Raw genomic sequence first — 13,731 nt, 5'->3', positions numbered from 1 at the left:
TGAGGCAAGCAGATCATTTGAGTTCAGGAGTTCAAGACCAGACTGACCAACATGGTGAAACCCCATCTCTACTAAAAATACAAAAAAACAAACAAAAATTAGCCATCTGTGGTGGCACACGCCTATAATACCAGCTACTCAGGAGGTTGAGGCAGGAGAATCACTTGAACCCAGGAGGCGGAGGCTGCAGTGAGCCGAGGCCACACCACCGCACGCCAGCCTGGGCAACAGAGTGAGACTCCATCTCAGGAAAAAAAAAAAAAGACAAAATAAAATAAACTAAAATCCAGGTCTATGCCAATCACCATAGATTGGGGAAGAAGACAATCTCTTGTATTTGCACTGAGTCCTGTAGTTTTAAAAGTATTTTTGAAAGCACTATTTAATGTATTTATGTGACTACACATCAAAGCAGCACTGAGAGGTAAAGACAGTTCCGTCCCAAACCATACACAGGGAATCATAAAGTTTTGTCAGAAACACTTAAATAATCTTCAGCACTCATAGACCTCTCCACCCAAAGCTTGGGACAAAATACAGGTGAATTCAGAGGAAGAACACGGACCCAGATGCTTAGGTTTGTGGGAAAGTCAACAGGACTGGAACACCCCAATAGCCCAAAGGAGACCTTATAAAAATCAAGACGTTTGTTGTTTTGATTATATCTTATTAAGTTTCAAGACAACCAGTATCTCAATAAACTGTACACTGTAGAGTTCATTTAAAATTTAATTTAGTATAAAAAGCAAAGGAAAAGTAACCTTATGACTTCTCTATTTCAGCAATGTTCCTTATCTTCTTATCTTTATCCTGACTGGAGCGTGTTTTGTTTGTTTGTTTGTTAGTTTGTTTTTGTTTTTGTTGTGAGACAGGGTCTCACTCTGATACCCCGACTGCAGGTGCAGTGGCACTGTCGGCTCACTGCAACCTCTGCTTCCCATGATCAATTGATCTTCCCAACTCAGCCTCTCGAGACCACAAGTGCATGCCACCACGCCTGGCTAATTTTGCATTTTTTTGTAGAGACTGGGTTTTGCCATGTTGCCCAGCCTGGTCTCAAACTCCCGAGCTCAAAGTGATCCACCTGTGTAATGGTTAATATTACATACCAACTTGATAGGGCCATGGGGTACCCAGATATTTAGTCAAACATTATTCTGGGTGTGTCTCTGAGGATGTTTGGGGGGAGATTAACATTTAAGTGGGTAGACTGAGTAACGCGGATTGCCTTCCCTAATGTGGGTGGGCCTCATCCAATCTGTTGACCACCTGAAGAGAACAAAAAGGCTGACACCCCCTCAAGTAACAGAGAACTCCTCCCCCCTGACAGTCTTCAAACTGGGACACTGGCTTTTTTTCCCCCTTGGCTTCAGTCTTGAACGAAACATGGGTTCTTCCTCAATCTTGAGTCTGCCAGTCTTCAGCCCAGAACTACACCGTCAGCTCTCTTCATTCTCATGCCTTCGACTCAGACTGGAACTATATACCATTGGCTCTCCCAGGTCTCCAGCTTACTGACTTACCCTGCAGACCTTTGGACTTGCCCTTCTCCATAAATGCATGAGCCTATTTCTTTTTTTTTTTTTTTTTTTTTTTTTTTTTTGAGACGGAGTCTCACTCTGTCACCCAGGCTGGAGTGCAGTGGTCGGATCTCGGCTCACTGCAAGCTCCGCCTCCCAGGTTTACGCCATTGTCCTGCCTCAGCCTCCCGAGTAGCTGGGACTACAGGCACCTGCCACCTCGCCCGGCTAGTTTTTTTGTATTTTTTCAGTAGAGACGGGGTTTCACCATGTTAGCTAGGATGGTCTCGATCTCCTGACTTCGTGATCCGCCCGTCTCGGCCTCCCAAAGTGCTGGGATTACAGGCTTGAGCCACCGCGCCCGGCCGAGACTATTTCTTATAATAGATCTCTCTCTTTCTCTCCCTACACAAACACATAAACACACCTCTTCATGTATACACACATCCCACTGGTTCTGTTTCTCTGGAGACCCCTGACTTACACAGTCTTCATCCCTGTAGATCTCTGTGGCAGAGTAACTATCTTTACTCACATATCTATTCCATATTGAAAGATCATAGTCATCTTATTTTTAAGTTCATGGTTCTTTATAGAAAGAATCAGTCACAGAGCTTAAATGAAGATCTGTGGTTAAATAAGAACCAATATGAAATATTTGACTTTTCTTTCCACAGACTCACCAAAGTTGTAGAGAGGAACTTGAAGGAGTATTCAAGTAAAAGTATGGTGAGGCCCCAGATTCAGATGCTTGGGTTCCTTAGAGGGAAGGAAGAGGTACAAGTGCTGGACCCATAGGCTCACAACAGACCTTATAGTATTTAGAAAGGCTGTTAACATTTGCAATGAAATTGCAAAGGAGTTGATGTTACCATACCTTCATTTCTCAGCAGGTGAAACTTAAGTCCAGAAGAGAAGCAATTTGACCAAAGTCATGTAAAAAGTTCGCCCTACCAGCCTAGCAGACCCAAAGCTGATTCTGATGTGAACAACATGTGGGGCACAGGGACACTCTCAAGTAGCTATGACAGGGCCCCTGATTTCAGGTCTTCTGATTCATAGGCAGATACCTGTGTACTATCCTAACCATGACCTCAGCAACTTTCATTTACATTTTTACCTGTCAACTTTATTTCTGCCCATATACCCCTAGGTATTCTACAGACAAGGAGGTAAGACTACCACACTCTCATTTAGTGGCCCTATTCATATTGAACACTTTACATCATTTCAATATCCTACCAGCCTTGACATTCAAAGCCAGCCCAAATTTAAAGTAATGTTAACTTGAAAGAAAAACATTTTATAACAATTCCTCAGAAGGTGACATAAAAGAAAGACAAAGATACATATTTTAAAGGGTAAAGGAAGAAATAAAAGATAATCTTTTAGCTATTAAGTATGTTAGTTTAGAGATTCAGTAGAGTTCAATGATAATAATCACCAAAATAGTAATGTATTACCTGACCACATTTATCAAGATGTTTCTGGAGATATTTTTTTCTAACATCAAAAACTAAAATGCCCAAAATCAGTTCTTTTTAATCCAAGACACCCCACCCCCTTTTCCTAAATTCTTTAAATACTGATAAGTTTCTAGATGTTTTCTTATTTTTTAAAGACAAGCATCAAGATATGATACAAAAATTTAAAGAGAAAAAAAAAAAAAAACACTTCCAGCCTGGTCAACGTGGTGAAACCCCATCTCTATAAAAAATACAAAACTCAGCCAGGTGTGGTTGGCGCACGCCTATAGCCCCATCTATGCGGGAGGCAGAGGTGGGAGGATAGCTTGAGCCCAGGAGGTCGAGGCTGCAGCGAGCCAAGACAGGGCCACTGCACACTCCAGCCTCGGCAACAGAGTGAGACCCTGTCAAAAAAAAAAAAAAAAGTAAAAAATGTAACTTCTATAGAGATTAAGCTTTTGTTTCTTTTAATGCCCATGCTCAAAACATAAAAATGAGAAGACTGAAAAAAACTCACTCTAAGGCGGTTTTCTTTATCTTTCATTGTGAAAGGAAGTTACTAATAACAAAATTACAGGGGAACGCTCCCGTTTTAAACACTGGCACAAATTCAATGAAAAATTTTCCTCTTTACTGCTAACATAGCTTTATTGATTTAATGAACTCAGAAAGGTTACGGTCTCCTGTAGTAAAGTGGGAGGGAGACGGATGAAGCCTAATGCTAAAAATAACAAATGAATAATGTTTTTTTAAAAAAAGATGACAAGTACATTCCTGCCACACCCAGCAGTCCTAGAAAAATATTTTCTGCCATTTAGTCATTTAATCGCAGTAGTCATTTGCCTATTACTAGGTTTGTCCTGTAAGATAATTCATGTTTCCTTCTTGGTGTAAGAAGCTAAAAATCTCCCGTTCTACGCTTTCCAAATACTAAAACCCATCTTCACAGAAGAACCAGCTAGTGACATAGATTACACTCAAGTTCAGCAGTAGTTAGAACAACCAGCTAAAGTTGAGAGATTCGGTTTTGTTCTATTTTCCTTTGAGATATAATTCCCATACCCAGAAATTCACTCAGTTTTATAATCAATGTAATTCCCATCAAATCAACCTGAAAAATCCACATTATAAAAACAAGTAAATCTAGGATTCTATTCCATACAAAACAATTCATCACCTGGTTTAGTTAGCAAGCAAAGCATCATCTGATTTACCCAAGTCTTACGGAACAGTAGCGTCTATGAATTAGGAGCACAGATTTGTGTCCAAATCCCAGCTCCGCCATTGACCAGCTGTGTGACATGAGCAAATGCACTTCTTGCCACTCCAGTGGCACAATCTGTTAGTGCGTGGTACTTATACAGAAAATGTACTTCTCGTCTGGGCGCAGTGGCTCACTCCTGTAATCCCAGCACTTTGAGAGGCCGAGATGGGAGGATCGCTTGAGCCCAGGAGTTCGAGACCAACCTGGGCAATGTAGAGAGACCTTCTGTCTATTTTTTGGAAAAAATTTAATTCTAAAAAAGAAGAAGAAAAAGAAAAGACATATAATTCTCCTAAGGGTCTATTTACTTGTCCATCAAATGGGTGCTATATCTACATCTTTGCCTTGTGGAGTTACTGTGAAATCACATATGATAGTGGCCTAAGGCAGAGGCTCTAATAAAACAGGGAGGGGAAGCATGAGAACAGGGCAGGGCAAAAGGAGGGGTTCTGTTAGCCGGGGGTGAAGGAGGAAGGCCTAGAACACTGGGGAGTGGGGTGGGGGCTGACTCAGAGAAGAACTCTGTTTCCTGCAGTAAAGAGGACAGATCCTTGGACAGACGAGACAGAGGTGCGTCCACACATTCACTAACTCAAGCAAAGCATCAAAGGTTCAGAGATGAAAAAAAGTCACAGTTCCTCCAGGAGCACGTATTTTATAGCAGGAACAACCTTACACATGAAGAAATCATGACAAAGCCACAGATGAGAGCAGTGGCACAGACATGGAGAACTGTGGGAGGGGAGTGGGGTTCCCTGATGGAGTGGGCGAGAGGGCGATCAAGGACAGCACCCTGGAGGAAGAGACCCCTAAACCCTTCATGACAGTCAAGAAGGGGTGAGCCAGATGAAGAGGGTGGAGGGGAGCAGGGCACATTTGTGCACAGCACGGGAGTCCTCGCTGCCTGAGGAAAAACCTGAAGAAAGGAGCAGAAGGGTGGGCTCAGGGAGTTGCAGGTAAAGGTCAAGGTGGGGAGAGGTTATCAGGGACTTTATCTGGCAATCACAGGATCACATGTGCTTTTTATTTTTTTACTTTTATTTTATTTATTTATTTTGAGACATACCACTCTGTTGCTCAGGCTGGAGAGCAATGGTGTGGTCTCAGCTCACGGAAACCTCTGCTTCCTGGGTTCAAGCGATTCTCCTGCCTCAGCCTCCCAAGTAGCTGGGATTACAGGCATGTGCCATGACACCTGGCTAATTCTTTTTGTATTTTCAGTAGAGATGGGGTTTCGCCACATTGGCCAGGCTGGTCTCGAACTCCTGACCTCAAGTGTCCACCCACCTTGGTCTCCCAAAGTGTTGGAATTACAGGCATGAGCCACTGCGCCTGACCCGGATGTGCTTTTCAGATGCAACCCAGTCTGGCTGCTGTATGGAAGATGCATTGGATGAAGGGCGAAACTGGAGGCTTCTGCAGTGGTACTGGGAGGAGAGAGTGACAGACAGTCCTACTTCCCCTGACTACCTCTCACCACCTACCTATAACCACATTGCCTTTGCTCCCACTGTGCCTTGGCCTGGAAGCCCCCTCTCCATTCTCCTTCTGGTAAACTCATTTTTTAAGAAGCAACTCAGCATCCCACCTCCAGGGTCTTCCATGACTGCACGTGAGGCTACATTTCCCGATTCTGTCTTCCACAGCGCTGGAATGCCATGGGCACTGAATCACTGCGTTATGTTGAAATTGTACGCTCAACTGTCTGTCACCTGCTAGACTGAGAGCACCCTGAGGGCAGAGACAGTGACTTCTTTGAGTCTCCAATCTGTGCACATTTGCCTGACCTAGAGTATGCACTGAACAAAATGCTCACCGAACTAAACCAAACATTCTTATTCTCCTGTCAAAAACATTTCCAGGCTGGGCGCGGTGGCTCATGCCTGTAATCCCAACACTTTGGGAGGCCAAGGTGGGCAGATTGCCTGAGGTCAGGAGTTTGAGACCAGCCTGGCCAACATGGCAAAATCCCATCTCTAGTAAAAATACAAAAATTAGCCGGACGTGGTGGCGTACGCCTATAATCCCAGCTACCCAGGAGGCTAAGGCAGGAGAATCGCTGGAACCCGGGAGGCAGAGGCTGCAGTGAGCCGAGATCACACCACTGCACTCCAGCCCGGGCGACAAAAGAGAAACACTCCATCTCAAAAAAAATAGAAAATAAAAACACTTCCAGCCGCGCACATTGGCTCACGCCTGTAATCCCAGCACTTTGGGAGTCTGAGACAGGCAGATCACTTGAGGTCAGGAGTTTGAGACCAGCATGGCCAACATGGTGAAACCCCACCTCTACTAAAATACAAAAATTAGCAGGACGTAGTGGCACATGCCTGTAATCGCAGCTGCCCGGGAGGCTGAGGGACGAGAATCACTTGAACCCAGGAGGCAGAGGTTGCAGTGAGCCAAGACCATGCCACTGCACTCCAGCCTGGGCAACACAGCAAGACTCTGCCTTAAAAAATAAAAAAATAAAAAGTAACACTTTCACCATCTCCCTGTTGCCTACTGAATAAAGTTCACATCTTCACGCACCACCTCCACGATCTGGCTTTATCTCCTTCAAATCCCCTCACAAATATGCTACTCTCCAGTGGTTTGTTCTTCAAACTGCTTCCCCCTGCACACATCTAGAAATACACCATAGTATCCTCGTATTTTCCTCAAAGCTTTGTTCGCAGTGTTCTCACCAGTTTCCAGTTGTCTAAATGCAATCCATCCTCTTTACGATTTTAAAACTGTATTTAAGTAAATATTTAAACTGAAGCCCACGTTTCACAAAACCCAGAGCAGTCTCAACCCTACCAGCAAGTGCTTCCTCCTTCCCCAAGTACCCCCTGGTAGTCCAATCACCTCCTCCCTCTCCAGCCTAATTAACCACAGAAGCAGGCCTGGCTCCCCTGGAAATCGCACATAATGAGGCAGGATGGGGGACGCCATCTGGGAGAATGCCAAGACTGCCTAAGGGTGGTGAGGTTTTGTCCTTGTTTACTTGTTTGAAATAATAAGTGGAAAGGAAAATAAAGTACTAACTGGACTTAATTTACAACTCTTCCTCCCTGGGAACTTCAAAGGCGATCTGGCGTGTGGATGGCGGTATGATCTGGTCCACATTGGACATGCTCAAATGAAAGCTGCATCATCCTACCCCAGAAACACCCAAGAGGCCCAGGACATGGCCAGAGCATGTGACCACTGACAGTACGCAGCTCAGCCAGTACATTAACTGTGATAGTGCCTTTTTATTTCAAAAAGGATCTTCTCCACCCACATACTTCAAAGAAAACCTGTTCCAGAGAATTTCTCTTGCATGATGTAATCTACATTGTACATTCTATTTTTAGGCTAGAAATGACTACATCTGAGGTTCTCAGGGAAAATCGCTAGGGAGGAAGCTACATAAATAAATGTATATTTATTGAGGTTTTAAAATGCTAAGTGGATAAAGCACTGCTCTTTTACAGACATTTTTAAAAGGAAGTTTAGAGAAAGCTAAACGCTTAGGGAATATTTTGGAGACCCTGTCCTGATTGGTCTTGATCTGTAAATACCTTTGCCTTTGTAGCTGCACATTACATGTTTTTGTCAAATATCTCATAAAAGCAATTTTAAGCAAGTAGTTGTTCCTGCTTAAGGTTTCCCAGTCTTTGTGTCTGAAGGTGAAAAGTAAGCAGCTCTTGGCCAGGCACGGTGGTTTCACGCCTGTAATCCCACCACTTTGGGAGGCCGAGGCGGGCAGATCACCTGAGGTCAGGAGTTCAAGAACAGCCTGGTCAACATGGTGAAACCCCATCTCTACTAAAAATACAAAAATTAGCTGGGCGTGGTGGTGGGTGCCTGTAATCCCAGCTACTCAGGAGGTTGAGGCAGGAGAATCGCTTGAACCCAGCAGGCGGAGGTTGCAGTGAGCCGAGACTACACCACTACACTCCAGCCTGGATGACAGAGTGAGACTCTGTCAAAAAAAAAAGAAAAAAAAAAAAGAGCAAACAGCTGTCTTTACAACCTGCTGACAAAGGACACAAGGACAATGGGCACAGCAAACATAACTCAGGCTACACGCTGCAAAGCCCTTCAGGAACATGTGACTAAATCACAACCTCAAAGAGTGCAATACAGTGAGAATACTTTCCGGTAGAATTTCTTTTTTTTTTTTTTCCTTTTTCAGAAATAGTGTCTTGCTTGTTGCCCCACCTCATCTTGAGCTCCTGGCCTCAAGTGAACCTCCAGCCTCAGCCTCCCAAAGTACTGGGATTACAGGCATGAGTCACCGCGCCTGGCCAAGAATTTCTAAGATCAATCCTGATTGTCTGTTACCAGAAACTCACAAGAATAACGTGAGAAGGGGAGTGCATGTACGGCAGGGGTTGGGAGAAGGCTGTAGGGGAGAAAGGGGTGTGGGGAGGACATAGGAAGGGGTTAGGGCCTGGGCTATGGGTAGGAGAGAACCAAAAATTAGTAGTATTAGAATAGTGCACTTAAAATAACTAAACTGATGATTCCGTCAAAGAATGGATAATGGGCCACAGGTGATAATTACCCTCTTCTTTAAAACAGCTTCTCCTCAAGCCACCTGACCATCCAGACCCCTGGATTTATGTAAGGGTTTATGTTAAAGTAACCTCCCCTCTTAATCAGAGAATAGCACCAACTATGATGTCATCAATTAAACATTTACAAACTATGGACAAGGGAATACAATTACAGTTAATGAAAATTTAAATTAAAAAAAAAAATGTTTGCTTAGACTCCTTGTGGCCACAAAGAAACCCCCACCCACCACCACCACACACACAACAGGCCAGGAGCCTCTCAGTGTTGTCAAATGTCCCTTTTCTCTCCCTAGCCCTAAACATCTGACCTACGCAAAGACCTGAAAACTCCAAGCTGGGCATCCCTTTGACAGGACTACAATTACGGTCAGGATGAGATTTTTGACTGGGGTGCTCTGAACACTCTGAGACACTCGAATCCACAAGTCTCATCTCAGGGTAAACAGGCTGTGGCTGCTGGATCCTGGAAAATCAGCACCATGGGTAAGACATGGTACAAAGAAAACTCTGGGATAACCGTGTCTCCTTCAGGCTCTTTGATGTGTCCCATCACCTCCACATGGCCTCCCACCCTGCGGCACAGCTGCACTGCCTCGGGAGCTGAACGCCCCCTAGCTGTGAGCAGGGTGAGGCCCCTTAAGAGGGGCAGGCAGGGCCTAAGAGGATGCAAGCTGGGCTCATGGGGGCGGCTCTCCCTCAGCAATGTCAGCAGCTGTGTTCTTGTCGGATCCCAAAGCCTTCCACCTCCTGCATTCTTCTTGGCAGTTTTGGCTTCCTCATTAAAACTATTTTGTACTTTGGAGTTTAAATGGCATATCCTGGTTGACCAACAGTTCCACTCAGGGGCGTAAGTTACTGTCTTTAAGATTCTATAAAATTGAGGCTGGGCGTGGTGGCTCACGTCTGTAATCCCAGCACTTTGGGAGGCTGAGGCAGGTGGATCCCCTAAGGTCAGGAGTTCGAGACCAGCCTGACCAACATGGTGAAACCCCGTCTCTACTAAAACTACAAAATTGGGCTAGGCGTGGTGGCGGGTGCCTGTAATCCCAGCTACTCGGGAGGCTGAGGCATGAGAATCGCTTGAACCCAGGAGACGGAGGTTGTGGTGAGCCGAGATCATATACCATTACAATCCAGCCTGGGCAACAAGAGCAAAACTCTGTCTCAAAAAAAAAAAAAAAAGGAAAGAAAAAGAAAAAAAAAGATTCTATAGAATTACGGAAAATGATACACCCTGTTATACATTTTCCATGTAAACTGTTGAACTTGTGTCACTTGGGATCAAGCCCTTGTATCTACGTAGCCAGCACAGTGCCACTCCACTGCTTGACACCTTTTGCCCCACTCTGTCCTCCAAACTGCTGCCTGATTAATCTTCCAAAGACACTATGTCATCATGCTTTGTCCTCAGCTTAAAAACTTGTATTGCCCCCTTGAATGCAGAGTATAAAATAAACCTTACCATCTGAGCCTTGCCTACAGGACCACTATGGGCTGAATGTGTCCCTCAAAAAAAAAATACATACATTGAAATCTTAATGCTTTAGGTGATGGTATTAGGAAGTGGGGCCTTTTTAAAAGGGGCAGTGATTAGGTCATTGTTTGGAGTGCGATTTATGGGTGTAGTGTGAATATGTTATCATAGTGTGTGAGTGCAGATGTCTGACAACATGCCCAGAATGTCCAAATCTGTTTAGACCAACTGTGTGGGGATATTCCAATTTGGGACGGCATCACATGCTAGGGCGCACCAACCTTCAAGATAACCAGACACAGACAGATCCCCGTACAGGGACTATAAAAGGAGAAGCCCTCAGGCAGCTCGACCTGCTCTGCTGAGACACAGACTCATGAGGATGAGACGCTGCCACTCAGAAAGGGATCCGGAGTCAGGCTTGCCATCTCCTCGACTGAACGCTTCAGCCTCAACATTCCAGCCTTGACGCCAGAGGAAGCTATTCCCCGATGCCTGAGGACTTCTGTGACCAATCCTGTGCCTATTCATGTAAGATCCCCGACCTGTTCCTAACAGGTGAAAAACGAGAGTTGTGTGTAGCGAGAATGGGGATAAAATACCTATATTTGTTAAGAATTGTCTGTGTGCCAATAAACCGTGTGATTCAAGCATTAAGTTACAGCATCTTTCATCCTTGGCTGCTTAATCCACTGCACAGGACAGTCATAATGGCAGAGCCCTCATGAAGAGGATGAGTGGCCTTATAAAAGGCGGCCCGGAAAGACCCCTTGCCTCTCATGTCATGCTAGAATACGGTAAGAAGATGCTAGAATACAGTAAGAAGATGCTAGAACACAGTAAGAAGATGCTAGAATACGGTAAGAAGATGCTTCTAGAAACCAGAAAGCAGGGCCTCACCAGACACTGAATCTGCAGGTGTCTTGATCTTGGACTTCTCAGCCTTCAGAACTCTGAGAAATAAATTGCTCTTGTTTATAAACCACCCAGTTTAAAGTATTTTCTTCCAGACTAAGACACAGGCTGAAAAAGCTGCATTGCCTGTCCAACCTAACCGCCAACTCTCATCACTTCCCAAACCTTTAACTCCAGGGTGCTCCAGAGCCCCAGGCCACCACTCAGTCACTTCCAGTTGTCTCTCCATGCTTGCCCAACCCCCTCCCAGCCTGGCAATCCTTCACATCTCTCAACAACTTTTTTTTTTTTTTTGAGGCGGAGTCTCTGTCTGTCACCCAGGCTGGAGTGCAGTGGCACGATCTCGGCTCACTGCAAGCTCCACCTCCCGGGTTCACACCATTCTCCTGCCTCAGCCTCCCAAATAGCTGGGACCACAGGCGCCTGCCACCACACCTGGCTAATTTTTTTTTTGTATTTTTAGTAGAGATGGAGTTTCACTGTGTTAGCCAGGATGGTCTCGATCTCCTGACCTCGTGATCCGCCCAGCTCGGCCTCCCAAAGTGCTGGGATTACAGGTGTGAGCCACCACACCCGGCCTCTTAACAAGTTTTTAACACCATATTCTTCCAGGAAGTCTTCATTTCCTCAAGATCACAATACAACCTCAACCCTCTCATCTCCCATAATATTTGATGACTATACCAGCTGTCACCTAACTTAGATCATTTTAGAAGGTCCTTTAGTTTCATGTTCACAAGGTTTGCTCTCTAACTAAATTATAATTTCTTAGAAACTGGGTCCCTATATTATAATTATTTTTATTTCTTTAAGCCAGATGCATCTATTAGGTACACCAGTATTTGCAGATGGGAAAATAAGCAAGAGAAAAAGAACTGAGATGGGAGAAAGGCAACATGAGATATGAGAAAAGGAGAAGCAAAGGTAGATAGAGTCAGAAGATTAATCAGGGGCAGAGGTCAGAATTATTTGGTTATTCTGCTATTGCCAATTGATACTTTATTCCAAATTCTCGGTGTATCAATGAATGCATGCCTTTAATCCGTTTCCTATTTTTAGCCAGAAATTTTTTCCTACTCATGCTGAATTCTTTTCTATTTTTTTAGACAGAGTCTCACTCTGTTCCCTAGGCTAGAGTGCAATGCACAGTCTCAGCTCACTGCAACCTCTCCCTCCCAGGTTCAAGCGATTCTCCTGCCTCAGCTTCCAGAGTAGCTGGAATTACAGGTGCCCGTCACCAAGCCTAGATAATTTTTGTATTTTTAGTAGAGATGGGGTTTTGTCATGTTGGCCAGGCTGGTCTCAAACTCCTGACCTCAGGTGATCTGCCCACCTCGGCCTCCCAAAGTGCTGGGATTACAGGCGTCAGTCACTGCGCCCAGCTGGGATTATAGGTGTCTGCCACCACGTCCAGAATTCAGGCTGAATTCTTCATATATACACAGATGAAAAAATTTCCAAACAAGGTTAAACATTCAGACATAAACAGAGGTATGATTTAATTTGCAATTTAAATAAAACACCATATGTAAAATTCCTTTCTAATAAGTCACCATATGTAAATTGTTGTGTTACCATGAAATTTTTTTTTCTAAAGAATCTGGTTTCTCTGTAATAACAAGTAACTAAAGGAAGAAAAATGCAAGAACCTGCTCATTATCTATCTTCATCCTATTCCTCATTCAAGTTCCCAGGTCATTTGACAACTGGTTTTGGAGGGCGCTGTAGTGGATTCTATAGCGACTCACCCAGATCCCCACTTCAAGACAGAGGGATTCCTTTCCTTCTCCCAGCTCACACACAGATCCCCTCGTGGTAACTGACCTCTACTGAAGAGAGCTGCCTTGCCCTGCTGGCCTGAGGGGACAAAGGCCAGCCACCTTGCCTCCATACAGAACTCTGAAGGGCCCTCCCAGCTCCACAGCTCGCTGTGGGACAAGCTGCATCACAATGCAACTTGTCCCTCCCAGATCTTGCTCCCTCACTCCAGGCTGGCATTGTCCCTGAGGGCATTCCCAGTAAAACTTGTCACGTCTAAATCTCTATCAAAGTCTGTCTCCTAGGAAACCTGACTTAAGATAAGGATGCTCGAAATTCCACTAACACTTGTCTAAGTGTTGAGGTTGTCTGAGCAAATGGAAATAAAAATGTTCAAACTGCTTCCCCTTCTCTAAAATGCAAATGCCATAGGAACCAGCCATTTATTAAATGAATATGGAACCAGAGCAGAGAAAAGAAAGCATTTCGTTAGCTGCTTCTCTGTTATAAACAGAAAAATTACTGTTTTCTTGCAATCCACAGACACAGAAACAGCTGTTATACCATATCACGTTTTCCAAAGCCATTGTATTAGACTTTTACCTGTCTAATCTTCTAGTAGTTTTATTCTATGGATTTTGTTCAGAAAATGACAATATATGAGTGAGTCATCAAGGCCTGAAGGCACTATTCAAATTAGGAATTAAGTTTGGGTCACAAAGTATTTCAGGATATACACAGAGCCGCCAAAGATTGTAAAGCATATCATATCACCCATGTCACA

General features: G+C 44.4%; 1 protein-coding gene across 8 annotated transcripts in view; it reads right to left on the bottom strand.

The window, feature by feature from the left end:
• Nucleotides 1-13,731, bottom strand: part of LOC105478722 (TIAM Rac1 associated GEF 2) — a 322,470-nt gene that overhangs the window by 97,213 nt on the left and 211,526 nt on the right. The window contains exon 1 of one of the 8 annotated variants that reach the window (XM_011736312.3): nt 12,938-13,082. The exons of the other annotated variants lie outside the window; for them this stretch is intronic. The gene's annotated coding sequence lies outside the window, so the exon portion shown is untranslated. Of the gene's footprint in view, nt 1-12,937; nt 13,083-13,731 lie in introns of those variants that run through there. 8 annotated transcript variants of the gene reach the window in all.

This window comes from Macaca nemestrina, chromosome 5 (genome assembly GCF_043159975.1).
Source record: "Macaca nemestrina isolate mMacNem1 chromosome 5, mMacNem.hap1, whole genome shotgun sequence".
Lineage (NCBI taxonomy): Eukaryota > Metazoa > Chordata > Mammalia > Primates > Cercopithecidae > Macaca > Macaca nemestrina.
Note: the sequence above shows the minus strand (reverse complement) of the source record. Positions and strands in the feature narration are given on the sequence as shown.